Source organism: Bactrocera oleae, chromosome 4, assembly GCF_042242935.1.
Source record: "Bactrocera oleae isolate idBacOlea1 chromosome 4, idBacOlea1, whole genome shotgun sequence".
In the NCBI taxonomy this organism is placed as follows: Eukaryota; Metazoa; Arthropoda; class Insecta; order Diptera; family Tephritidae; genus Bactrocera; species Bactrocera oleae.
The window spans coordinates 31892336-31918167 of record NC_091538.1 but is presented as its reverse complement, the minus strand read 5'-3'; the positions used below and the strand labels follow the sequence as shown (position 1 = coordinate 31918167).

General features: G+C 36.7%; 1 protein-coding gene and 1 long non-coding RNA gene across 6 annotated transcripts in view; one reads left to right on the top strand and one right to left on the bottom strand.

Moving 5' to 3' along the window:
• LOC106625350 (oxysterol-binding protein-related protein 1) overlaps window positions 1-25832 on the bottom strand; it is a 342202-nt gene that overhangs the window by 292050 nt on the left and 24320 nt on the right. Inside the window, exon 1 of one of the 5 annotated variants that reach the window (XM_070109227.1) lies at window positions 7798-7826. The exons of the other annotated variants lie outside the window; for them this stretch is intronic. The gene's annotated coding sequence lies outside the window, so the exon portion shown is untranslated. Of the gene's footprint in view, window positions 1-7797; window positions 7827-25832 lie in introns of those variants that run through there. 5 annotated transcript variants of the gene reach the window in all.
• LOC118682705 (uncharacterized) lies at window positions 17108-20002 on the top strand. Its single transcript, XR_004978496.2, has 5 exons — window positions 17108-17321; window positions 17392-17540; window positions 17595-17667; window positions 17731-18938; window positions 19044-20002. It is a non-coding gene; the product is annotated as an uncharacterized lncRNA (long non-coding RNA).

Genomic DNA, 25832 nt, shown 5'->3' with positions numbered 1-25832 from the left:
ACAATTTCTTGAAATTATCGAATCTCCAAACCTTTCTTGCAACAATTCGGTTGTTGCACGTGTTGTGTGGCACGTCCATAAAAAGTTGGTTGTCATCGATTACTTCATTTCGAAAGAAGTGCGGACCGTTGATTCCACCAGACCAAAACCCATACCAAACTGTCAATTTAGGTGTATGTAATGGTTGCTCATAAATAATTTGTGGATTTTCTTCGCTCCAGAATTGATAGTTTAGTTTATTTACTGCACCAATCAGATGAAAGTGAGCTTCATTAGAGAAAATGATTTTCTTAAAAAAATCGTTATCGTTTTCAAGTTGTTCCAAGGCAAATGGAATGTAATATAAATATGGATGTAAGCCCAAGTCCTCAAAATCCGCCAGGTTGTGGTTTAAGACAGTCCCAATCCTTGAGAACGTCTTGGTATCGACAAATTGTGGTCTTCAGAAATACTTGCCTGAACGACAGCAATATTTTTATTACTTCGCACGAAAAGTTGCAATTGGAGAACGATTATTTTTATAATAAAAAGCATAATGTGGTTTAGCTCTGAATATGAAATTGGTCTAGACCGCGGTCTAAGCCCTTTATTGCCACTATAATGATTTCCGATTCAATGGTTGATTTCTTCATCATATACAGAAGACATCATCTTTGATTGAGTTTATATCACATACATCTCATTTGAGTTAACAAGGTTCATTTTAATACTAATGTCTCGGATATAAAGCAAAATATAATAATGAGACTAAGTGAGTCGGTGACCTATAATAATTAAGTAAGTGGTGTAAATAAAAAGATATAAAACGTGTTTGTAATCCTTTCGCCATTTCCTCGAAATATGAATGATAAATTCTTTCGCAACGTTCTTATACTGTTGCAACATTTGCTATGTACAAAGTATACGTTATATGTTCATCTAAAGATCGTTTGTATCACCTAAAACTATTCCAGATACGTATATGTCAAATTATAATTATACGACTTAACAAGACGAGTTGAAATCCGGATGACCATCTGTCCGTCCGCAAGTCCGTCTGTCTGTGCAAGCTGTAGCTTTAGTAAAAACTGCGAAGGCATCGCATTAAGGCGGGAAACCTGTGCTTTGAAAATTTTCAAAAAGTGGACGTGGCCCCGTCTCCTAATAGCTTTAATTTGCATATCTCCCAAACCATTCTTGCTATAGTTATCACCCAAATGTGCACAACACAAATTTTTTCGACATTACTTACGACAATGTGAAAATAAGTGAAATTGGATAACCTCGTTCACTCTCCATAAAAAAGTTTAGTTAAAAACTACTAAGTTTTACACCCGGGATGGTGAAAAAAGGTTTTATAGGAGCCGGAGTCAAAATTGGACGATGGACGTGAAACCGATGTGAAATCATATATCGCCAGACCTACTAGACCAATTTCAACCAAATTCGGTACATAATATTATTCTAACATTCCTATGTCACAGTACGAAAATAGGCGAAATCAGACTACAGCCACGCCTAATTAGCATATAACACAACTTTAAATTCCATCTGATTTCACTTGCAGTATACATATCAATCACCAATTATATCGAGATAAAACTTTGCACAAATGGTGCCGTAAAGGTATGCCATCTTGCGCCTAAGCATTGCCAAAATCGGACCAAAACTGTTCAAGCCCTCAGACATCAAATATAGGGACACCAGTGCCTATGGCTGACTTTTTGTTGAAAATATTGCTCTGTTTGTGAGATATATTATTGAAATTCGGGGAGAATATTTTTATGATAATGATTGTATCTTTGTATCAAAGTTGGTTCACATCGGTAAGTCCTTCCTTTAGCCCCCATAAATCTAATATAAAGGTTTTCGAACTTTCTGTTGACTTTATACCACATATATCGGCCAATATGAGAGTTATCTTAAATTTTAAAAGCTTATTTTTCTGATAACAGTGTATCTTTGTGACTAAAATGTTTAATCGGGCTAAGGCAAGTCCTCGCTATATCTTACATAATGATCTTATATAGTAAAATGTGTGATAAATGTGCCATAACTCAGTACTAAACCAAGGAACATAACTGTAATTCGGCACAGGAGAGCACCTGTGAGTTAAAAATTTTGAAAAAATGGGCGTGGGCTGACCCTCTAATAGGTTTAATGTACAAATCTCCAAAACCACTAAAGCTACAATGACTAAATCCTTTAAGCAGTGTATTTGTTAAAAACTATGTATTAATAAACAAGTGAGGAACGGCTAAGTTCGGATGTAACCGAACATTTTATACTCTCGCAAAGTCAAATGGTATACTCGTTTGCGATTTCTTTGTGGATTGACTGATATTTTCGGTAGAAGGTCAACTATAGGCATTGGGGTCCACATATTTAGTACTTAGGGGTTTGAACAGTTTTGGTTCGATTTAGACAATTTTTGGCCGCAAGGTGGCATACTTTAATTTCATTATTCACGCAAAGTTTTACCCGGATATAATCATTGTTACCTGATTTGCATAGTGGAAAGTGAAAGAATCAGATGGAATTGAAAATGGTGTTACATGGGAAGTAAGCGTGGTTGTAGTCCGATTTCGCCCATTTTCACACTATGACATAGAAACATAAAAAAAACGTTATGCACCGAATTTGGTTGAAATCGGTTGAGCAGATCTCAAGATATGGGTTTTCACCTAAAAGTGGGCTGTGCCACGCCCACTGACTAATTTTGAACGCGGTTCCTATTAAGCCAATTTATACCATCTCAGAGATAAAATTTAATGTCTCTGGCGTGTTTAGTACTTGATTTATCGCGCTTTTAGTAGTTTTTAACAGTACCGTTATATGGGGAGTGGGCGGAGTTGCCACCCGATTTCAACTATTTTCACACCGTAAATAGAAGTGCTAAAAACATTTGCCCGCAGTGAATTTGGTTATTATAGCATTAGCGGTTTAGGAGATATGCACATTAAACCTATTAGAGGCGGGACCACGCCCACTTTTTAAAAACAGTTTTAGCTACATATGCCCCTCCCTAATGTGATCCTGTGAACCAAATAACAGTCTTGTATCTTATTGCGGAGCTTAGTTATGGCAAGTTATTTGTTTTTGATTAATGGCGTTTTATGGGCGTGGCAGTGATCCGATTACGCCCATCTGCAATACCAACTGTCTCACGGTACCAAGAAACATGTCTACCAAGTTTCATAAAGATATCTCAATTTTTACTCAAGTTAGAGCTTGCACGGACGGACAGACAGTCACCCGGATTTCAACTCGTCTCTTCATCCTGATCATTTATATATATATAACCCTATATCTAACTCGATTAGTTTTAGGTGATACAAACAACCGTTAGGTGAACAAAACTATTATACTCTGTAGCAACAGGTTGCGAGAGTATAAAAATAAATCAATAAAAAAATGCGCCAGAGTCATTTAATATTACATCCATAATGGTATGACAGGTCTTAATAGAAGACGGTGTCAAAATTGGAAAATGGGCGTGGCACCGCCTATATTCAGGATCTCATATCATACGACTTACTCGACCAAAGTTAGTACATAATATTATCCTAATATTTCTATGTTTCAGTGAACATTTCAAAATGAGCGATATGGATGCCTACTTGCCACTTATCATAGAACACAATTTTAAATTCGTTCTGATTCTTTCACTTTCCAGTATGCAAATTAAGCATCAATGGGGATAAAACTTTGTAGGAATAGTGCGCTTAAAATAGGCCATCATATGAACAAAAATTGTCATTGCTTGTGCCTATAATGGTTAAAATCAGGTGAAAACTTGTTGTTCGGAGCAACTCCTCTCACGATAGAACTACCAATAATTTGTAACTTCAATCTTAATTTATAACTTATACTAAATTTATCCAAATTTATACATACACAGATATACCACCCACTGTGGTAGGAAAACATTATAAATATTTCATATTAATTGTTATCTTTTCACTTTAATTTGCATACTTGTCATAACATTACTTTTTAACTTGTTTATACATACATACGCGCGAGAACAATTGGGCTTGACCTTGCTTAAGCTTAACATTGTAAATTAGTTAATTTTTTACATTCGCTACCTGCACACGCACAGTCGTAACAATTCACGGGTAAACCACCAGCCACCAAGTATACATATGTATAATATATAATTGTTTTATTATCCCGATTTATAAAACACAAAAAACCTTGGTAGCTCAACATCTAGTAAACACGACGTGACCGCTGTGTGTGTTTATTAGTGAAAAACCTAAAATTTACATTAAATATCGGACTAATTAGTTGAAACATACACATTTACATTACATTAGATGGACATACAGTGAAATATCGAGACATTAAACACGTGGCGAAAAAGTAGTGTGATTATCTAGAACGCGCTACTGGTAAATTTGGAAATTTAAACAGTGGGATTTGTAACGTGAACTTCTAAAAATAGTTATTACCGTAAACTGAAATATTTAAGCACCGTATAGGGTGCCGCTTTTTTAATCAACGGTTCATACGATTATCAACTACACATGACCGCGCTGATCATCTAATACTTAAACTATTTTCAAATGGTGGTAAATCATAACAGCGGTACTCCAGGTGGAGAAATTCCTGTAAATGAGAGCCCTATTAGTCAGCAATCCGCCATTGGCAGGGTGATTTTTTTAAAATTGAAGATACAGACAATGTTTAGATAGGAGCGATTGGAAATCATGGATGAATGTGCTTTAGCGGCAGTAATAGATTTATTAAACCAGCTGAAATCAAAGTTATTGGCTGCACAAACAAGTTTGGAAGAGCAAGATTTTGATTCTATTGACAGTGACAGTCTATTGACTCATCCAATTTGATACAAATTTGGTTAATTTGAAGGCTACTCTACAACACCAAATTGGAAAATGTAGCCTTTCTTACCATCGCTCCACATTCAAGACGTAAAACAACGATTCTCACCCTATATTAGTAAATACTAATCGTTCACTTTTGCCACTAATAACGTTGCCTAAATTCAGCGGATCCCATATAGAGGATACATTTTTAAGTGTGCTGCCTTAGACACCATACGATCGTTGGGAATAAATGAGGCACATATCAGGGAGATTTTCGGGATGGACAAAGCAGATGCTACCGTCCGCAAGCTGCAAGCGTTAACGGCCAAGGTCACCTCGGACTGCGTAGTGTTGCAATTTTTAACTGAAAAATTGGACAGTAACTAAAGCACAATAGGAAGAACGATATTCAATAAACGAGTTACCATCGTGGGAATCATTGGCTGTATTTTTAGAACACCGATGTCATGACCGCGATAACGTGGAGCATGTAATGCAAACACAAGTTGATACATTTAGTAAGTTAATAAAAACAGTGAGTACACATCAAAGAAAAACCTTAATTGCTTAAAATAGCTCACTTTGTGGTTGTGTATTCTAACCTTCGACAGAAAGAGGTTAAAAAACTTTCAATGGCGGATAACAAATCAATGGCTTATTGGCCACCTGAAACTGGAAAAATTCATGTATATTTGTTTGCCGTATGTATTGTACCTTTACAATAATCATGATTGGTAAAAGCTACCGCAATTTCATCAAGCTTCAACTTCACAGAGTCAGGCTAAAACATCATTTTCAGGTTAATAGAGATTTCATGAAGCCATAACGTCAGTACATAAAAAAGGAAAATATTACTTATTCTTATATTTAGGATCATATTCAATTTTCTTGTAACTTGTATGTACACACTTCGCAAGAGCTACTGCAATTTCATTAAAACATAAACTTCACAGATTCAGGCTAATACTCGTACAAACAAAAAAATTTCAGGTCATTAGAGTTTTCAAGCCGTAATGGCAGTGTATTTGTACAAAATTGGATCTACTAGTATTTTGGCTGAAAGTCGTAGTTTTAACGACTTGTAACTTGTAAACTCATGATTATCAAAAGCTACTGCAATCGCATAAAAAACTCAAACACAGATTTAGGCTAAGCATCTTTTTTGGTATAATTCGTATTGCCTGCAGACTACCAATAAAAAACTGGCAATTTCGTGGAGAAAGTATACAAATTGTTGAAACAACAAAGAAAAAATTCAACACGAACACGAAAACAAATGGATATCTTGATGGACATTCCAATGATGGTTTCTGGGAACACAAACTGTGGTAATACCAGAGAACGTATATCATAGAGAAGGTTCACAGTGCGGCCATTATCAAAATATTTCATGCTTCGCAGGGGAACTGAAAAAGATGAGCGTGTTTCACCACATTTGGAAGGGGTACTGAAAACGATGAGCGTGTTTCACCAAATGTCCACAATTAACATCAGGGGACTGAAAAATAGCAGAATTGAGCATTTTCAATGTTAATTGAGAAAAATAATGCTAATTTCAATGTTAAGAAATGTACGCTTACAGATTCGTATATTTACAATGCGCAAACGACTTTGTATATAATTTGAAGATATTCTTCCTATACAGGGTGGCTAACGAATCGTGCTACAAAATTAAACCGTAATAAGTTTCTTTTTAGTCAATGCATTACATTCAATTCTGTTATTGTATAGAAAATTTTATTTTATTTAAACAATTAAATATTCCTTCATGCTCAACCACGCATATGAGACACCTAATTCGGGATTGCATCAATTATCTATTTAATGGACTGCTTCAGTTCAGTCAGATTTCTGGTTTTGATTTTGTACACCTCTTGCTTGACATAACCCCATAAGAAAAGACCAAGCGATCGCAAATATTCGTATACATTATATATGTATAATTATGTGTGCATGTAAACAAATATGAAAGTACCCATTATAATTGTTAATTTGTCTATATGCAACGTATGTATGTAAATATGTACACTCATTGTTTCATGCGAAATCTCCGTTGCCACGGACAACCAATGGCCGAAGCTCACGTTTTTTGTTTTCTTGTCAAAGAGTCACTGTGTCGAAGGACTGACGCGACGACAAAGCGTCACAACATTGTGTTGTTGGTAGAAAATCCGAGCTGTGCCGAAAAAATATTAACGAACGGCCGCCGATTGTCACCGCTTCCCTTGCCGCTATAACAGCTTTGCCAACAAATCATCGTAAATATGTATGTTTATATATGAGCATGCATACATATTGACGCAGATTTTTGTGAGACACGGAAAAATATTTTAAAATTGTAAATTTAAATTGTAAAATATTTTAAATCGACAAAAGCTTTGTTGCCAGTTTTGTCAATTTTTTCTGTGTTTTGTGGGCTTGCGTGGTTGCAACTTTTCCCTTCCAGAGGGAATATCAGAAATTTGTTCAATTTATGATTTTTAGCTTTTGCCATCGTCGCGAAAAGATGCTTGTTGGCAAACGCATGCTCGGGGAGATGAGAGGGTGTCTGTTTTTATGAATGAAGCGAGGTTGCTTATTGAAAGTACGCCTGCGTTTATGAATGAAAATGTTGTTGTGTGATTTACTATAAATTTGGGCTTCGCCTATTTGGCTGACATATTGACTTGTGACGATTGTTGTTTTTGTAGAACAATGTTTGTAGTTTTTGCGAGTGACATATTTACGAATATATGAATGTAGGTTTGTGTATCCATTATTTGTGTAGCAATGTCATAAGTATGTATGTATGTACATATAGAGCAGTGCGCGCAAATGTTATTACTGATAAATGATATTAACTTGATTTGAATTTGAATTGTACTTACATGAGTACATACATATGTATATATGTAAGCTTTAAATCATGAAAGGTGTGATTGGCATATATTTATATTTAAATATATTAAGATTTTTAAGATATTATGTTAGTGTGTTATATACGTACGTATATGTTCCTCGATGTCTCTAAAAAACCCATTCATCTAATTGATGAGGTTAAGTAGATTCTTTTACATGCGAATGCGTAACTGACAGCTGTATTTTCGAATGTTTTGATTCGGAATAATTTTCTCAGCATTTTCTTGAATAGAACAAAAATGTGATAAAGGAAGATTTTATAAAAATTGTATTTGTGTTACAAAAAAAGCGAGTATTTACAGCTAATATTTGGATAAAGAAGAACATATAGGAAAAACAAGGAAATTATTAAATTAATTGATAAAATATTTGTTAATAATAATTATTTTATAAATAATATTACACTTAACAGAAGTTTCGAAGTTATTAACGAAGCGCCGCCAGATTGGCGTTTTCTCCTACTGTGCCACGGTTTAAAAAAATACGTTTTGTAGATTCTAAAGCTCTTGTCTAAAGGAACGCGGTAATAAAATGGAAAATGCAGACGACACTGAAAGTGGAAGCGAAACATCAAGGAAATCTTTGAAATATGGTTTTGACTTATGGGCCCTTCATAAATCATTACAAGTAGTTCATAGCAAAAGGCGGATGCAGAATAATTATAAATTTCCTCAAGACGAACTATGTTTTTATTTGAGTTGCCACGTTTTACATCTAAAAGGAAACAGTGACGAGGCATTGGAAGAAATGAAAATTTTTTTCCTAAACTTTTCAAAACTGCTGTTTTTGCAAGTTATTTCATTAGATAATCAAGTGGCATTGGTCACGATGCATAGTTAGACAACTTAGTACGTCGGTTTTTGTAAATTGAATATTTTTATGAGTGCGAAGAACATTTCAAAAATAATTATTCACGTTTATCATCGGGCGAGTATTCGGTTCACTTACCCTTTAAGCGCAGCTTGGATTCTTTATTCATATTTAACTGTTCGACTCATATTCGAGAGTATTGAACGTAAACTTAGTTGAAATCGTAATTTAAATGCAAAACATAGCTCATTCATGTAGTAATATGTGGACCGTGGTCACATGTCGTTAGTCCCTGAAACAATGATACAAACCTACTTTCTGAAGGTCGTTTTCAGTTAGGAGAGTGGAGCTCTAACAACCCAGGTGTGTTCCACGAAATTTCTGGCGCTTATAGGGAAAGCCTTCTTAGTTTCCATGCTTCCAGCAATATTTTCAAAACTCTAGGACTGGTTTGGCATCCATCGAAGAATGTGTTTTTGTTAAAATACAAACCTCAGCAAATATCCGGAAATTTTTCAAGCATTCTGTATTGTCTACCATAGAACGTTTCTACGACCCACTAGGTCTGATTGGCCCAACAATTACCAGAGCTAAAACTCTATAGCAAAGGATGTAGAGGAACAAGCCCGATTGGGATGAAAGTTTACCACATTCTATATGCACAGCATGGAAAGTATTTTGCTACGATGCAATATAAAAGCATTATATGCTGTTGATTAAAACCCCGACTCGTCGAGCATATCATGGTTGATTTGCCTAAAGAACGTTCCCATGCATCGCGACCCTTTATGGTTACGGGCGTAGACTACTGTTGAAGTTGAGAAAGCACTTCAAAAATACTATATTAGCGTCTTCATTTGCTGCGTGACAAAGGCTGTATGGATGGAACTGGTGAAAGATCTTTCAACGGGCTATTTTCTTGATGCAAACCAAGGGGCATTTGCTCAAACAATGCTACAAATTTTGTTGGCGCCAAGAACGAGCTGAAGGAGTTACGCGATCTATTTCTTAGTGAGAATCATCGCAACCAGGTTCACGCTTACTTCCTCAATAAAAGAATATATTGGCGTTATTTTATACTTCCTCGATCCCCACATTTTGGTGGCCTGTGGGAGGCAGCAGTAAAAATGGCAAAAAAGCACTTATATCGTTCTGTTGCTTCATAATTCCGAAGAATTACGTAAAATCTTAGCAGTAATTAATTCAAGACCTCTTGTGCCACTTTCAGAAAATCCAGAAGATCTTGATATACTGAAGCCCGGACTTATTCTTATCGCTATTCCAGAGCCTAACCTCACGCTTCTAAACTGCAATCATTTAGATCACTGTCAGCAGATTACCTACATACAACGATGGAAGCGATGGAGTGAAGATTATTTCACTATTCTACAACAATGAGCAAGTGGCGTATACCACACCCAAATATTGAAATGATTGACGTCATATACAGCAAAGACGAAAATTCAGCACCGCCTAAATGGCCTTTGCTCGTGTTACCGAAAACGTCATTGGGACAGACGGTGTTGCAAGAGTAGCCCTTCTGCGCACGTTTACCGGCATCACGCGTCGAGATGTTAACAAACTTTGCGTTCTACCTGTATTTAAGTATACCACCCACTGTAGTGAGTAAAAATTATAAATATTTAGCTCATAATACCACTCGTTATTCCAATTTCCATTATACCATACATCAGTCTATACGTAAGATATCTTAGCAAAATTAACCGAACGTTTAATATTACTTGTAGATATACTATAATTTAATGCCGAAATAATGTGAACTCAGTCTACAAATTGCCCCCACTCCCATATACTTGTAGTACATTCGGCCATATGCCGATTCAGTGTGTGAGTTATTCTCTGCCCCCATAATAGCCTATATAATGATTTCCGACTCTCCACCTGACTTTTAACTGTTTAGCGTGGTCAAAATGTGTGATATTTTAATGTAATTAAGTGGACAAGCTTTCTTAAAAAGTATAAGTTATATTAATGGTTTAACCCTCAATATAGATTGAATTGGTCTAGACCTTGGTTCAAACCTCATACTCTACTGCTTATAATAAATTCCGATACCCTGGTTAGCGTTTTTCACATTAACTCAATATATTAAATTTAGCCTCTTCGATTGACTTTATATCAGAAATATCTCATTAGAGGATGATTTTAATATAATTAATAAAATTTAGTAAAACTAGGTGCATCTATGACTTTCAAAATAAGTTAGTAATATACCAAATTTGATTGTAATCCATTCACGATTTGTGTAACAATGTTAAACTCTTTTGCAACATTTTTATACTCTCGCAACCTGTTGCTACAGAGTATAATAGTTTTGTTCATCTAACGGTTGTTTGTATCACCTAAAACTAATCGAGTTAGATATAGAGTTATATATATATAAATGATCAGGATGAAGAGACGAGTTGAAATCCGGGTGACTGTCTGTCCGTCCGTCCGTCCGTGCAAGCTCTAACTTGAGTAAAAATTGAGATATCTTTATGAAGCTTGGTAGACATGTTTCTTGGTACCGGGAGACGGTCGGTATTGCATATGGGCGTAATCGGACCACTGCCACGCCCACAAAACGCCATTAATCAAAAACAAATAAATTGCCATAACTAAGCTCCGCAATAAGATACAAGACTGTTGTTTGGTACACAGGATCACATTAGGGAGGGGCATCTGCAGTTACATTTTTTTTAAGTGGGCGTGGTCCCGCCCCTAATAGGTTTAATGTGCATATCTCCTAAGCCGCTTAAGCTATAATAACAAAATTCACTGGAAGCAAATGTTTTTAGAACCTACCTACAGTGTGAAAATAGTCGAAATCGGGTAGCAACTCCGCCCACTCCTAATATAACGGTACTGTTAAAAACTACTAAAAGCGCGATATTAAATTTTATCTCTGGGATGGTATGAGATAACTTTATCGGAAGTATAGGAGTGGCACCGCCCACTTTTAGGTGAAAACCCGTATCTTGGGATCTGCTTAACCGATTTCAACCAAATTCGGTGTATAACGTTCTTTTTATATTTCTATGTCATAGTGCGAAAATGGGCGAAATCGGAATACAACCACGCCTATTTGCCATATAATACCATTTTTAATTCCATCTGATTCTTTCACTTTCCACTACTCATATCAAGCAACAATGATTATATCGGGGTAAAACTTTGCGTGAATAATACGTTTAAAGTATGCCACCTTGTGACCGAAAATTGTCTAAATCGAACCAAAACTGTTCAAGCCCCTAAGTAGTAAATATGTGGACCCCAGTGCCTATTTTTGACCTTCTACCGAAAATATCAGTCAATCCACAAAGAAATCTCAAACGAGTATACCATTTGACTTTGCGAAGTATAAAATGTTCGGTTACATCCGAACTTAGCCCTTCCTGACTTTTTTAATATAATGTTTTGCCAACACCTGATGGTATTTCTGTGCTTTGATCCCTGCAAGTTGCATTAGTATAAAATGTTGGGTTACACCCGAACTTAGCTCTTCCTTACTTGTTCAGTATTTGGTTAAATGTGAATTGAAAGCGTGTTTTTTAGTTTTTTTGGTACTGTAAGTATGTACATTTTTTCAATAAATTGATTTGAATTTGAATTGTACTTACATGAGTACATACATATGTATATATGTAAGCTTTAAATCATGAAAGGTGTGATTGGCATATATTTATATTTAAATATATTAAGATTTTTAAGATATTATGTTAGTGTGTTATATACGTACGTATATGTTCCTCGATGTCTCTAAAAAACACATTCATCTAATTGATGAGGTTAAGTAGATTCTTTTACATGCGAATGCGTAACTGACAGCTGTATTTTCGAATGTTTTGATTCGGAATAATTTTCTCAGCATTTTCTTGAATAGAACAAAAATGTGATAAAGGAAGATTTTATAAAAATTGTATTTGTGTTACAAAAAAAGCGAGTATTTACAGCTAATATTTGGATAAAGAAGAACATATAGGAAAAACAAGGAAATTATTAAATTAATTGATAAAATATTTGTTAATAATAATTATTTTATAAATAATATTACACTTAACAGAAGTTTCGAAGTTATTAACGAAGCGCCGCCAGATTGGCGTTTTCTCCTACTGTGCCACGGTTTAAAAAAATACGTTTTGTAGATTCTAAAGCTCTTGTCTAAAGGAACGCGGTAATAAAATGGAAAATGCAGACGACACTGAAAGTGGAAGCGAAACATCAAGGAAATCTTTGAAATATGGTTTTGACTTATGGGCCCTTCATAAATCATTACAAGTAGTTCATAGCAAAAGGCGGATGCAGAATAATTATAAATTTCCTCAAGACGAACTATGTTTTTATTTGAGTTGCCACGTTTTACATCTAAAAGGAAACAGTGACGAGGCATTGGAAGAAATGAAAATTTTTTTCCTAAACTTTTCAAAACTGCTGTTTTTGCAAGTTATTTCATTAGATAATCAAGTGGCATTGGTCACGATGCATAGTTAGACAACTTAGTACGTCGGTTTTTGTAAATTGAATATTTTTATGAGTGCGAAGAACATTTCAAAAATAATTATTCACGTTTATCATCGGGCGAGTATTCGGTTCACTTACCCTTTAAGCGCAGCTTGGATTCTTTATTCATATTTAACTGTTCGACTCATATTCGAGAGTATTGAACGTAAACTTAGTTGAAATCGTAATTTAAATGCAAAACATAGCTCATTCATGTAGTAATATGTGGACCGTGGTCACATGTCGTTAGTCCCTGAAACAATGATACAAACCTACTTTCTGAAGGTCGTTTTCAGTTAGGAGAGTGGAGCTCTAACAACCCAGGTGTGTTCCACGAAATTTCTGGCGCTTATAGGGAAAGCCTTCTTAGTTTCCATGCTTCCAGCAATATTTTCAAAACTCTAGGACTGGTTTGGCATCCATCGAAGAATGTGTTTTTGTTAAAATACAAACCTCAGCAAATATCCGGAAATTTTTCAAGCATTCTGTATTGTCTACCATAGAACGTTTCTACGACCCACTAGGTCTGATTGGCCCAACAATTACCAGAGCTAAAACTCTATAGCAAAGGATGTAGAGGAACAAGCCCGATTGGGATGAAAGTTTACCACATTCTATATGCACAGCATGGAAAGTATTTTGCTACGATGCAATATAAAAGCATTATATGCTGTTGATTAAAACCCCGACTCGTCGAGCATATCATGGTTGATTTGCCTAAAGAACGTTCCCATGCATCGCGACCCTTTATGGTTACGGGCGTAGACTACTGTTGAAGTTGAGAAAGCACTTCAAAAATACTATATTAGCGTCTTCATTTGCTGCGTGACAAAGGCTGTATGGATGGAACTGGTGAAAGATCTTTCAACGGGCTATTTTCTTGATGCAAACCAAGGGGCATTTGCTCAAACAATGCTACAAATTTTGTTGGCGCCAAGAACGAGCTGAAGGAGTTACGCGATCTATTTCTTAGTGAGAATCATCGCAACCAGGTTCACGCTTACTTCCTCAATAAAAGAATATATTGGCGTTATTTTATACTTCCTCGATCCCCACATTTTGGTGGCCTGTGGGAGGCAGCAGTAAAAATGGCAAAAAAGCACTTATATCGTTCTGTTGCTTCATAATTCCGAAGAATTACGTAAAATCTTAGCAGTAATTAATTCAAGACCTCTTGTGCCACTTTCAGAAAATCCAGAAGATCTTGATATACTGAAGCCCGGACTTATTCTTATCGCTATTCCAGAGCCTAACCTCACGCTTCTAAACTGCAATCATTTAGATCACTGTCAGCAGATTACCTACATACAACGATGGAAGCGATGGAGTGAAGATTATTTCACTATTCTACAACAATGAGCAAGTGGCGTATACCACACCCAAATATTGAAATGATTGACGTCATATACAGCAAAGACGAAAATTCAGCACCGCCTAAATGGCCTTTGCTCGTGTTACCGAAAACGTCATTGGGACAGACGGTGTTGCAAGAGTAGCCCTTCTGCGCACGTTTACCGGCATCACGCGTCGAGATGTTAACAAACTTTGCGTTCTACCTGTATTTAAGTATACCACCCACTGTAGTGAGTAAAAATTATAAATATTTAGCTCATAATACCACTCGTTATTCCAATTTCCATTATACCATACATCAGTCTATACGTAAGATATCTTAGCAAAATTAACCGAACGTTTAATATTACTTGTAGATATACTATAATTTAATGCCGAAATAATGTGAACTCAGTCTACAAATTGCCCCCACTCCCATATACTTGTAGTACATTCGGCCATATGCCGATTCAGTGTGTGAGTTATTCTCTGCCCCCATAATAGCCTATATAATGATTTCCGACTCTCCACCTGACTTTTAACTGTTTAGCGTGGTCAAAATGTGTGATATTTTAATGTAATTAAGTGGACAAGCTTTCTTAAAAAGTATAAGTTATATTAATGGTTTAACCCTCAATATAGATTGAATTGGTCTAGACCTTGGTTCAAACCTCATACTCTACTGCTTATAATAAATTCCGATACCCTGGTTAGCGTTTTTCACATTAACTCAATATATTAAATTTAGCCTCTTCGATTGACTTTATATCAGAAATATCTCATTAGAGGATGATTTTAATATAATTAATAAAATTTAGTAAAACTAGGTGCATCTATGACTTTCAAAATAAGTTAGTAATATACCAAATTTGATTGTAATCCATTCACGATTTGTGTAACAATGTTAAACTCTTTTGCAACATTTTTATACTCTCGCAACCTGTTGCTACAGAGTATAATAGTTTTGTTCATCTAACGGTTGTTTGTATCACCTAAAACTAATCGAGTTAGATATAGAGTTATATATATATAAATGATCAGGATGAAGAGACGAGTTGAAATCCGGGTGACTGTCTGTCCGTCCGTCCGTCCGTGCAAGCTCTAACTTGAGTAAAAATTGAGATATCTTTATGAAGCTTGGTAGACATGTTTCTTGGTACCGGGAGACGGTCGGTATTGCATATGGGCGTAATCGGACCACTGCCACGCCCACAAAACGCCATTAATCAAAAACAAATAAATTGCCATAACTAAGCTCCGCAATAAGATACAAGACTGTTGTTTGGTACACAGGATCACATTAGGGAGGGGCATCTGCAGTTACATTTTTTTTAAGTGGGCGTGGTCCCGCCCCTAATAGGTTTAATGTGCATATCTCCTAAGCCGCTTAAGCTATAATAACAAAATTCACTGGAAGCAAATGTTTTTAGAACCTACCTACAGTGTGAAAATAGTCGAAATCGGGTAGCAACTCCGCCCACTCCTAATATAACGGTACTGTTAAAAACTACTAAAAGCGCGATATTAAATTTTATCTCTGGGATGGTATGAGATAACTTTATCGGAAGTATAGGAGTGGCACCGCCCACTTTTAGGTGAAAACCCGTATCTTGGGATCTGCTTAACCGATTTCAACCAAATTCGGTGTATAACGTTCTTTTTATATTTCTATGTCATAGTGCGAAAATGGGCGAAATCGGAATACAACCACGCCTATTTGCCATATAATACCATTTTTAATTCCATCTGATTCTTTCACTTTCCACTACTCATATCAAGCAACAATGATTATATCGGGGTAAAACTTTGCGTGAATAATACGTTTAAAGTATGCCACCTTGTGACCGAAAATTGTCTAAATCGAACCAAAACTGTTCAAGCCCCTAAGTAGTAAATATGTGGACCCCAGTGCCTATTTTTGACCTTCTACCGAAAATATCAGTCAATCCACAAAGAAATCTCAAACGAGTATACCATTTGACTTTGCGAAGTATAAAATGTTCGGTTACATCCGAACTTAGCCCTTCCTGACTTTTTTAATATAATGTTTTGCCAACACCTGATGGTATTTCTGTGCTTTGATCCCTGCAAGTTGCATTAGTATAAAATGTTGGGTTACACCCGAACTTAGCTCTTCCTTACTTGTTCAGTATTTGGTTAAATGTGAATTGAAAGCGTGTTTTTTAGTTTTTTTGGTACTGTAAGTATGTACATTTTTTCAATAAATAATGTCTTAAATATACTGAACTTCTAACCAAAAACACAATTAAGGAAAACTGATGGGAGTTCGCCATTTATAAATTTAAGTTACATAACACCATATCTTACCATAAATTAAGCTATTGAAGCGCTATTTAAATCTTATTTACTTACTCTGTGACATTTCATAAATATTCTGTCAATAACATCGCTGAGACTAGAAACTAGAACTTATCTTTCATTTTGCAATGAGTTACTATTACTCCTGTTTGTTATCTTACCATAAATTAAGCTATTGAAGCGCTATTTAAATCTTATTTACTTACTCTGTGACATTTCATAAATATTCAGTCAATAACATCGCTGAGACTAGAAACTAGAACTTATCTTTCATTTTGCAATGAGTTACTATTACTCCTGTTTGTTAACTCGTCGAGGTCTAAGAATTTTCTGCTGCAGAACTCAATTTGAAATAAAGCAATAGTCCTTTCCTAACTAAGTTGAAATTTTTAATTATTATTTTGTTAGTTTTAAATTTGGTTGACATCTAGAAATAATTTATTTTCTAAAAATTATAACTCTAACGCCTAAACATGAAACTACATAGCTCGTGTAATCGTATGATAACTGTGAAATATTAGTAAAATACACATGTTATTATGCGATGGGAACCATATCCCTGCCAGCCATTGCTAACAACTTTCCCCTTACGTCTCAACACAATAACCCAATTTTCTTTCATTTACAACACCAATGCACCCATATGAGGTATTTTATATTAACGATATGGTAAGAAAAAATTGGTCAGAATTATTTAAAAATACGTTTATGTATTTAGAATTTCCCGAAAAGAATAAAACTTGTTATGCCATTTCTTGATCTTATTGAATGAGTGCGAATGGGAAAACAAGATTGTCATTGATGTCAAAAGGACCAAAAAAGGAAAATAAAAAAACGAGTGAGCAAGTTATTTACGTTCGTAAAATTGTAAGTTAACAAAATTTAGTGTAATTTCAAATGTGTATTTAATTTTTTTGCTAGCAATGTTAAAGCCTGAGGCTGGATGTCTGTCAATAACAGCAACACGCTGTATAGTGTACAGTGGATAGATTCAGTTAATATATTTCAAATAACTAAAATAAGTTAGATTTTTTACAAAAATTAATTTCCTTTCCAGGCATACAAATATGGACCAATTCCATTCATATTTAGCGCTAAGACTTTAATATAATTTTGAAACTTTTAAGAAATGTGTCTTGTCGTGGTGCACGGGCTTAAGTCGCAAAGCATTATCGGTACCTTGCAACCGGTGTGAGCAGTGCTGCTTGGCACTGCTCATGCGGGTTATTAGAAGCATGCGTGCGGCAACCAATAACTTCCCCCTCCTAATCCAGGGGGTTATGCGACTCCCGTGCACATTGGATGATTTGGAGCTGGGAGGTTAAATCGGCTGTATTTTAACGAAGCTTTTCCAACACCGGGCCCCATTGGGAAGTAACGGTGGCCTTACCGTGTCATGGGGCTCTGGCGCGGCAGACTTTTGCGTTCCCCTTTACTAGCGTTGACCCGACATCTCAGCGCGTTGAGCTAAGGATCGTAAGACAAAGATGGATAGCACAAACAAAACCACCAAAATGACAACTACGCCTAGACAACAGCTACGGCAAACGACAAAGCACAATGCCAACAACGAGAGCATTAGTTCAGTTAATGGGAAAGTTTAGATTCATGGATGCCCTATCGCCGCAGGAGCATGCCAGAGATGATGACGTCGACATGCCCTCTTGCAACGGCGCTCAGCAGGCAACATCTACTGCGGTTGTTGCGGATGTTGCTGTTGAAGCGAACAAAACTAAAACTCCCCCAGCAGGCTCAGCTGCACAAACAAAACCACCAAAATGACAACTACGCCTAGACAACAGCTACGGCAAACGACAAAGCACAATGCCAACAACGAGAGCATTAGTTCAGTTAATGGGAAAGTTTAGATTCATGGATGCCCTATCGCCGGAGGAGCATGCCAGAGATGATGACGTCGACATGCCCTCTTGCAACGGCGCTCAGCAGGCAACATCTACTGCGGTTGTTGCTGTTGAAGCGAACAAAACTAAAACTCCCCCAGCAGGCTCAGCTGCTCGGATTCGGCTTAGTCGCAACGGGCTTGTACCGAGGGTGCTCGCAAAAAGAGAGGAGGCAGACTTCCCCATCCGCCCCCAGTTGGTTGACTCGGTGGACACGGCGACCCATGAAGGAAGGGTATAAGCAGAGCCAGCATAAAATGGTACCTGAGACACTTTCAGGAGGAAAAACCTGGGCATCTTACTAATCCAGGAACCATGGGTCCATAAAGCGGAGGTCAGGAGCTTCAAAACGGATGCGAACAAGGTAATCTGGGATCTCTCTAGTCAAAGACTTAGAACTTGTATAGTAGTTAGAAACAATATTGATTGATAAAAATGAGACATAACTATTAATTTATTTATAACAAAGAGATTAGGTCTCCAAAACAGCAAAGTTTTAGGAACTTCTGTGAAAACGTCTCCTCAACACCGGAGGCAGAAAGGCTGCACAGGGCTCTGACCAGAGGCAAGACTGACACACTATTAGCTATTAAAATATGTGACGGGACTTATACGACCAGTGAGAAGAAAAATCACTGGATAGTCGCAAAACAGCTGTTTCCTTTGGACTCGATCAAGGTGGCTATGGATTCGTTCGCGAAATTACAGGTCCTACTGCCCCACCTTGTTCGGCTGATAAATGATAGCTTACGTTCACCAGACGAAGGTTCCTTCTCCGCCGCAAGAACTTGGAAGCAGAGAGTTGGAGATGACTAATGTGGTCAAATATCTAGGCCTCACTCTGGATTCCACTCTTCGGTGGAAACAGAATGTGGACCCTCATAGTCAAAGCTACAAAAGCACTCATGATGTGCAATCGACTTGCCGGGAAATCCTGGGGCTGAAAGCTAAGCATTATGAGATGTACACTATGATCGTGAGACTTCAACTATCGAAGCTGCAACGACTGGCCTGCATCTGTGCGTCGGGTGCAATGCGTACGTGCCCGACAGCAGCACAGGAAATTATGTTGGAACTCACACCGCTTCACATTGTAATCGATAAAGCCGCCAAATATACAACGCTTCAAATGACAACAGATGGGTTTGGCAGGGCGAAGGTAATCTCGTCCCAAATGATATAAAATGTATAAGAAACTCGACCTTGAGTCTAAATCTAAGAAAGTGAAATTTTTTAAAAATGCACTGGTTATATAATATTGTTGAAACTGTAGTAACATGGAAATTTTACAGGATATAGCAAATGCTTTGATTATATAAATTTGTTAAAACTGTAATAGCCTGATAACTTTACTTTGGCCTAAATCAGTCAAATTGATGTTTTTCATTAAATACGGGACTTGCTCGAGATCGCAGTATGAGTTCGACTTTGAGTGCAATTTTTCGAAATGCACTGGTTATAGGAATTTGTTCATACTGTAATAACATAAAATTTGGTGGGGTGGTGGTTTGACTCCTATTACGCCATTCACTGAGAGGGAGTCTGTGAAGGGGTTGATGGCTCCACTGTGAATGGCGGTCAGTGCCTGTCTGAAGTTCGTTGCGTCCGAAGTCCGGTCGGCGTACTCTCTAATGGTTTCTACGAAAACACCCCAGTAGAAACGGCTTGGAGAGGAGTTCGTTGTGTTCCTTAACCGGAAGCATACGGGCCTCACTATATAGGTGTTCGATTGGAGACATCAAGAGGCATCCCATGATAGTTCGGAGTGCAGTGTTCTGACAGGTCTGCAGCTTCTTCTTCTGCGTGTCACTGCATCCAGGCGACCATATTAGGGCTGCGTAATTTAGGACCGGCCGGCCGATTGACTTGGATGTTGGCAACAACATTTCTTTGTCTTTTCCCCAAGAGCTGCCGGCAAGCGACTTGAAGATTTTGTTGCGGCTCTGTGCAGTTATCGCGGTCGTGTGAGGAGTGAAAGAGCACAGACTGTCCAAAGTAACGCCTAAAATTTTAGGATTATTTACTGTCGGAATTTTTGTGCCATCGACTGAAATATTCAGGTCCAGTCGGTACTCCTTCGTCCAATTTGTTAAGATGGTCGCTGTGGATTTAGTGGGAGAGAGTGTTAGGCTCCTTACAGAGAAGAAGCGAGAAAGATCGGAGAGGTAGCTGTTTACTTTTGGACACATGCCATCGATTCCATTTCCCGACGTCAATATCGTACAATCATCAGCGTACGCGGTCACTGAAATTCCCGCTGGTGGCTGGGGGAGTTTCGAAATATAAATTGTTGGCTGAAATAGCTCGCGCACTTCTTCGGGTCCGAGGAGGCATGACCATCGAATTGAATTTCAACCCGATCGTCATGTCTTCTCGGATTTGACAGGGCCTTGACAGTGGTCCAAAGCTTACTCACACCGGTGAAGAGGTTGCAGGACTTCAGGTGCTCTATCCATTTTGTCCGCTTATGATGATTTACCATTTGCCTGTTAGGATCTCATGAGCATCAGTGATGTTATTGACTACTTTGTAGAAAAAGCAGAGGTCAGCGACCTGTCGACGAGAAGACAGTTTGTTTATACAGTAGCACTGGTAGACCTCATCAGTAGAGCAGATGTGACTTGGTGAAGATAGTTTATAGGCCAGTGACTTACAGAATTTACGCTGGACCTTTTCAACTTTATCGATTGTCGTGTTAGTGTAGGAAGGCCAGATTACCGAACCATATTCCAAAATTGGTAGTACAAGTGACTTGAATAGTCTAATGAGTGTCCAAGGTAATATCTTTACAGTAAATACTATACGTTGAATCAATGACTTCACCATCACATATGGATGAGTGAAGCCAGGATTCCGAAATACATACAACGTCGTACTGGTTAGCCGCTAATGCGGTTTGAAATGTTGAGAGTTTTGTACGCAGACCTCTGACGTTCTGGTAGCACAGGTGGACGTAAGATACTTTTTTCTTGCTTGTTGAATGGTCGAAAATTTCTTTTAACGATTCTTGGGACACCATGGATATATTCAATTTTGTTACTGTCATCACCACTCTTCACGATTGAATCAAGCTCTTGACGCCAATTTTTCAGATGAAGTTGTTGAGAGGGAGTTAGATCAGTCTTGAAAATGAAACCTGAGTTTTCGTCTGCTGGTCTGTATTTGATAATGGAAAGTGCATCGGCTGTGGGTGGTAATGTGAAGAGGACGTGTACGTCCAGGTGTAGGACGACCCAGTCTACGTAACTTGAGTTCAGTGGCTTCATCCTTGAGACTGGGAGGCAAAGCTGTGACTAACTTTGTTCTGTCATCCTCTAAACGGTCCTTTCCAGCAGCTTTATCAGACTCAGAATTATTTAGGGCAATCACGTTGGTTTCACGGCGTTTTCGTTCCGACAGTTCAGTGAAAAACTCTTCCTGGCTGGTAGGCAGCCTCATATCTACGTTTAGCTTGTCTTCAACTGATGTAAGTCTGTCATCCAGGGCAGAACATTGATTTGATAGCGAGACGTTTTGTTTTGACAGTATGCTTATCTCTTTTCTTAAGTCCTTGATTTCACTTACAACTGATTTTTTTAGGTCCCTGAACTCACGTTCATAATTTGTTGTAAAACGTTCAAAGTGTCTCTTGAGTAAGGTTTCAATATTCTTTGACGGTGGCGGATCATCTGATGCCTCCTCATCGGAATCCAATACATCACATGCCTTAACACTAATATCACTTGCACATGAGTCACAATTCCAAACTGTTTCTTTTTTCTTAAGGCTGTTGGCGATGGATTTAAACTCATCGGATGAAAGGTTGGTGCACTTTGAGTGAACCCAACGTCGACAAGCCGCACATTGAATACTTGGCTGCCTTTTATCCCGGATTATGTCTGAGCAATAACCACAAATCTGTTGTGTTGTATTTACTTTTTTGGGTGGCATTTTGTAAGTACACGATACAGGAAAAAAGATATGTTCCAAATAATTCCGGAGTAATTTTTTATTTTCGTGTATTATCAATGCATTCATTCATTTTATGATGTCTAATTCACAGTCAATGTTAATATTTGTTATGCTTTTTATTATTACACCTCACAATATTACGTCGCACACACCTTTCTTTGTTGTACGAAATTCAATTATGGTTCAATATCAAAATTTAATCGAACTTTTCTTTGTACATCCTTTATATTTTCTTATAAGAATTATTATTTTCTTTTAAGGAAACTTATATGAGGCATTAATTTAATATTCTTTCACTTTTATATATACGATTGATGTAATATTTTCAGATATTACGGAGCACTTTTCACTATGCACACTGCACATGTTTACAGCTACTTCGATTATATGAAGGTGCTATGATTATATGAAATTGTTAAAAATGTAATAACATGAAAATTTAATGTTAGCACAAATCAGTAAAACTTACGTTTGTCAGAATAGGCGGTAGCTTGTTTAAGTAATTATTATATAATTTACAAAAAAATCGAATTTAAGTCTAAATCTAAGAAAGTGCAAGTTTTAAGAAATGCACTGGTTATATGAATTTGTTAAAACTGTAATAATATAGACATGGTACAAGATATATCAAATGCTCTGGTTGTATGAATTTGTTAATACTGTAATAACATTAAATTATACTTAAACGCAAATCAGTAAAGTTGATGTTTCTCAATAAAAGCATTACTTTGCTGGAGTAGTTGACATAGAAATTGTAAGAAATTCGTCTTTAAGTCTAAATATAAATCAATTGAAGGCCTTAAGTGATGAAATACCACTGGCTAATCTCCCAAGGGACAGCATTACCAATATGGTAAACTCCAGTAGGAAGTTTAAAGTTACCGTTGGCAATATCGCAATAAGTGTCGTCGTACTCAGCGATAGTCAAGCGGCACTGAATGCGTTCTCTGCTTATGAGATTAAATCGCTCCTGGTGGAGGAGTGTATAGAACAGCTGAACAGCCTTTGTGGGTGCCCGGCCATAGGGATTGTCCGCATTTATAACACCCCGTCTTGCTTCTGAACTCCTGTCAAAAGGTAGATAATTTTCAATAAATTGGTCCATAATTAAACTTATAGTGGACAAACTTCAAACGAACGCCATCGAAAGTTATTTTTAGTTTCTTTTGTCTAATATAATTTTTTGAGCTCATCATTGGAGGGACTAACTGCTGTTTCTTGAACTATTTCTTCGACGTCTTCCACAATTACCTAATCTAAATCGGTTTGTTTTGCTAATTTCACTATTTCATCCATATCGATAGAATGTCCAATGTCTTCGCTCTTACTTAAATCTGGCCGAATGTTGGGGGGAAAACTTTAGTATACCGTCCATGTCTTTCGGGGATAAAATAGGTATGAGCGGATAGAGGAGATTCTCAGATCAAGAATATATTTACGTTTAAAGTTGAAAATTTCAACTATTTAAAGTGCGCATTTTTTCGATTTTAAATGAATTCACTTATAATTTTCCCTTTTATATCCACTAACACTTCACTAATTCGTTTGTACACATTTATTTTACATTATATAGTGCAAAAATAGTTTAATTCAATATTTAAATTATTGTTAAATTCTATTAGTTCTGACAATTATAAAGGGGTTGCAAAATGTCAAATAACCACTGTTACCTTATCGACATCTTTTGTAATTGAACTGAAAGAAATGAAAACAGATAATACCCTAAATACAGGAATCCAAAACCTAGATAAATAAACTATTAGAGAGCATTGAGGTTAAGTATTATGTTATACCCTCTATGACAATATTACTTTTTCTTGTAGAACTTCTGTTTTGCGTTGGCAGTCTTCGGCCGCGCTTCAAAAAAACAACCCTGGTCGTTCCAACACCGGGGTGTATCAAGGTTTTTTCGCGCAGAAATTCTTTTTGCGTTGGTTCCTCTATCTAGGGTATAATCTCTCTGTTTATTTTATTTTTCTTCGTTTGAAAAATATATTAGTATGGCAACACTGGTGTTTTGACTTTTACAACCCTTTTGTTATTGTCAAAATTAATAATATTGAAGAATGATTTAAATATTGAAATAAAGCTATTTTTGCAGCATATAATATAAAAAAATGTCTAAAAACGAATGAGTGAAGTGCTAGTGGATATAAAAGTAAACAATATAAGTGTATTATTAATTTTAAATCGCAAAAATACGTACTTTAAATGGTTGAAATTTTCAACTTTAAACGTAAATATCTCGAAAACTATAAGTTTCCCGCGGCTATATCTATATATATTCTAGATCTGGAGAATCTCCCCTATCCGTCCATGCCCATTTTATCCCCGAAAGCCTGGGACGGTATACTAAAGCCGACCCGAATGTTGGTCCATAATCCTTCAAAGACCTTTCTGTTATTTTATTCCAAGCAACAATAAGCGGGGTCTTACTGTATATTCAATATTGTGCGTTCAGTTAATTTTGCTAAGATATCTTACATATTGATTGATACTCGTATATTAGGTTTATGGGAGATCGGGGTAGTATTGACCAATTTTTTTTTATTTTTGCCATTACTACATACTATAACAGAAAGAGATGCTCTTTGAGTGTTAGTAGAAGTTAACCGGATGTTATAAAGGTGGTGGTTCGGATTCCACGAGATTTTATTCATTTCAGACACAAAGATGCGCCGTTATTAGAAAACCATAATTACCTAATTTAATTAGAATAACTCACATATTGACCGATGTATATGGTATAAAGTCTGCCGGAAGTTCGAAAATCATACTACTATCAGAAATGCATTCTCTCTGAATTTCAAATATTTATCTCACACATTAACCCGTATTTTCGGTAAAAAGTCATCCATGCGCTCTAGGATGCGCATTTCCGGTATCTGGGAGCTTGAATAATTCGATTTTAACAATTTTCAGACTTAATTGGGGCTTAATTTTTGCACTGAAAAATTAAAGAATGAAATTAGAAATTGTGTTATATGAGAAGTAGGCATGATTTTAGATAGCTGCTCACACCAAATTTGGTTGAAATCGCTTAAGTAGTCCCAGAGATATAGGATTTCACATATGTCTACTGCCCAATTTTTAAACATACACTCTCATAAAGCTTTTTTACATCATCTGTTGTGAAATTTAATGCTTGTAGCTTATTCGTTCAGTGATTTATCGCACTTTTAGTAGTTTTCAATATATATGATTTTACTCACCTTTTCGTGGACTGTTTTTCACCAGTTTCACCAGTTTGATTGATTTAAATTCAGTGATTTGGATGATATAAACAAAAAACTACTCACAGGGCGGG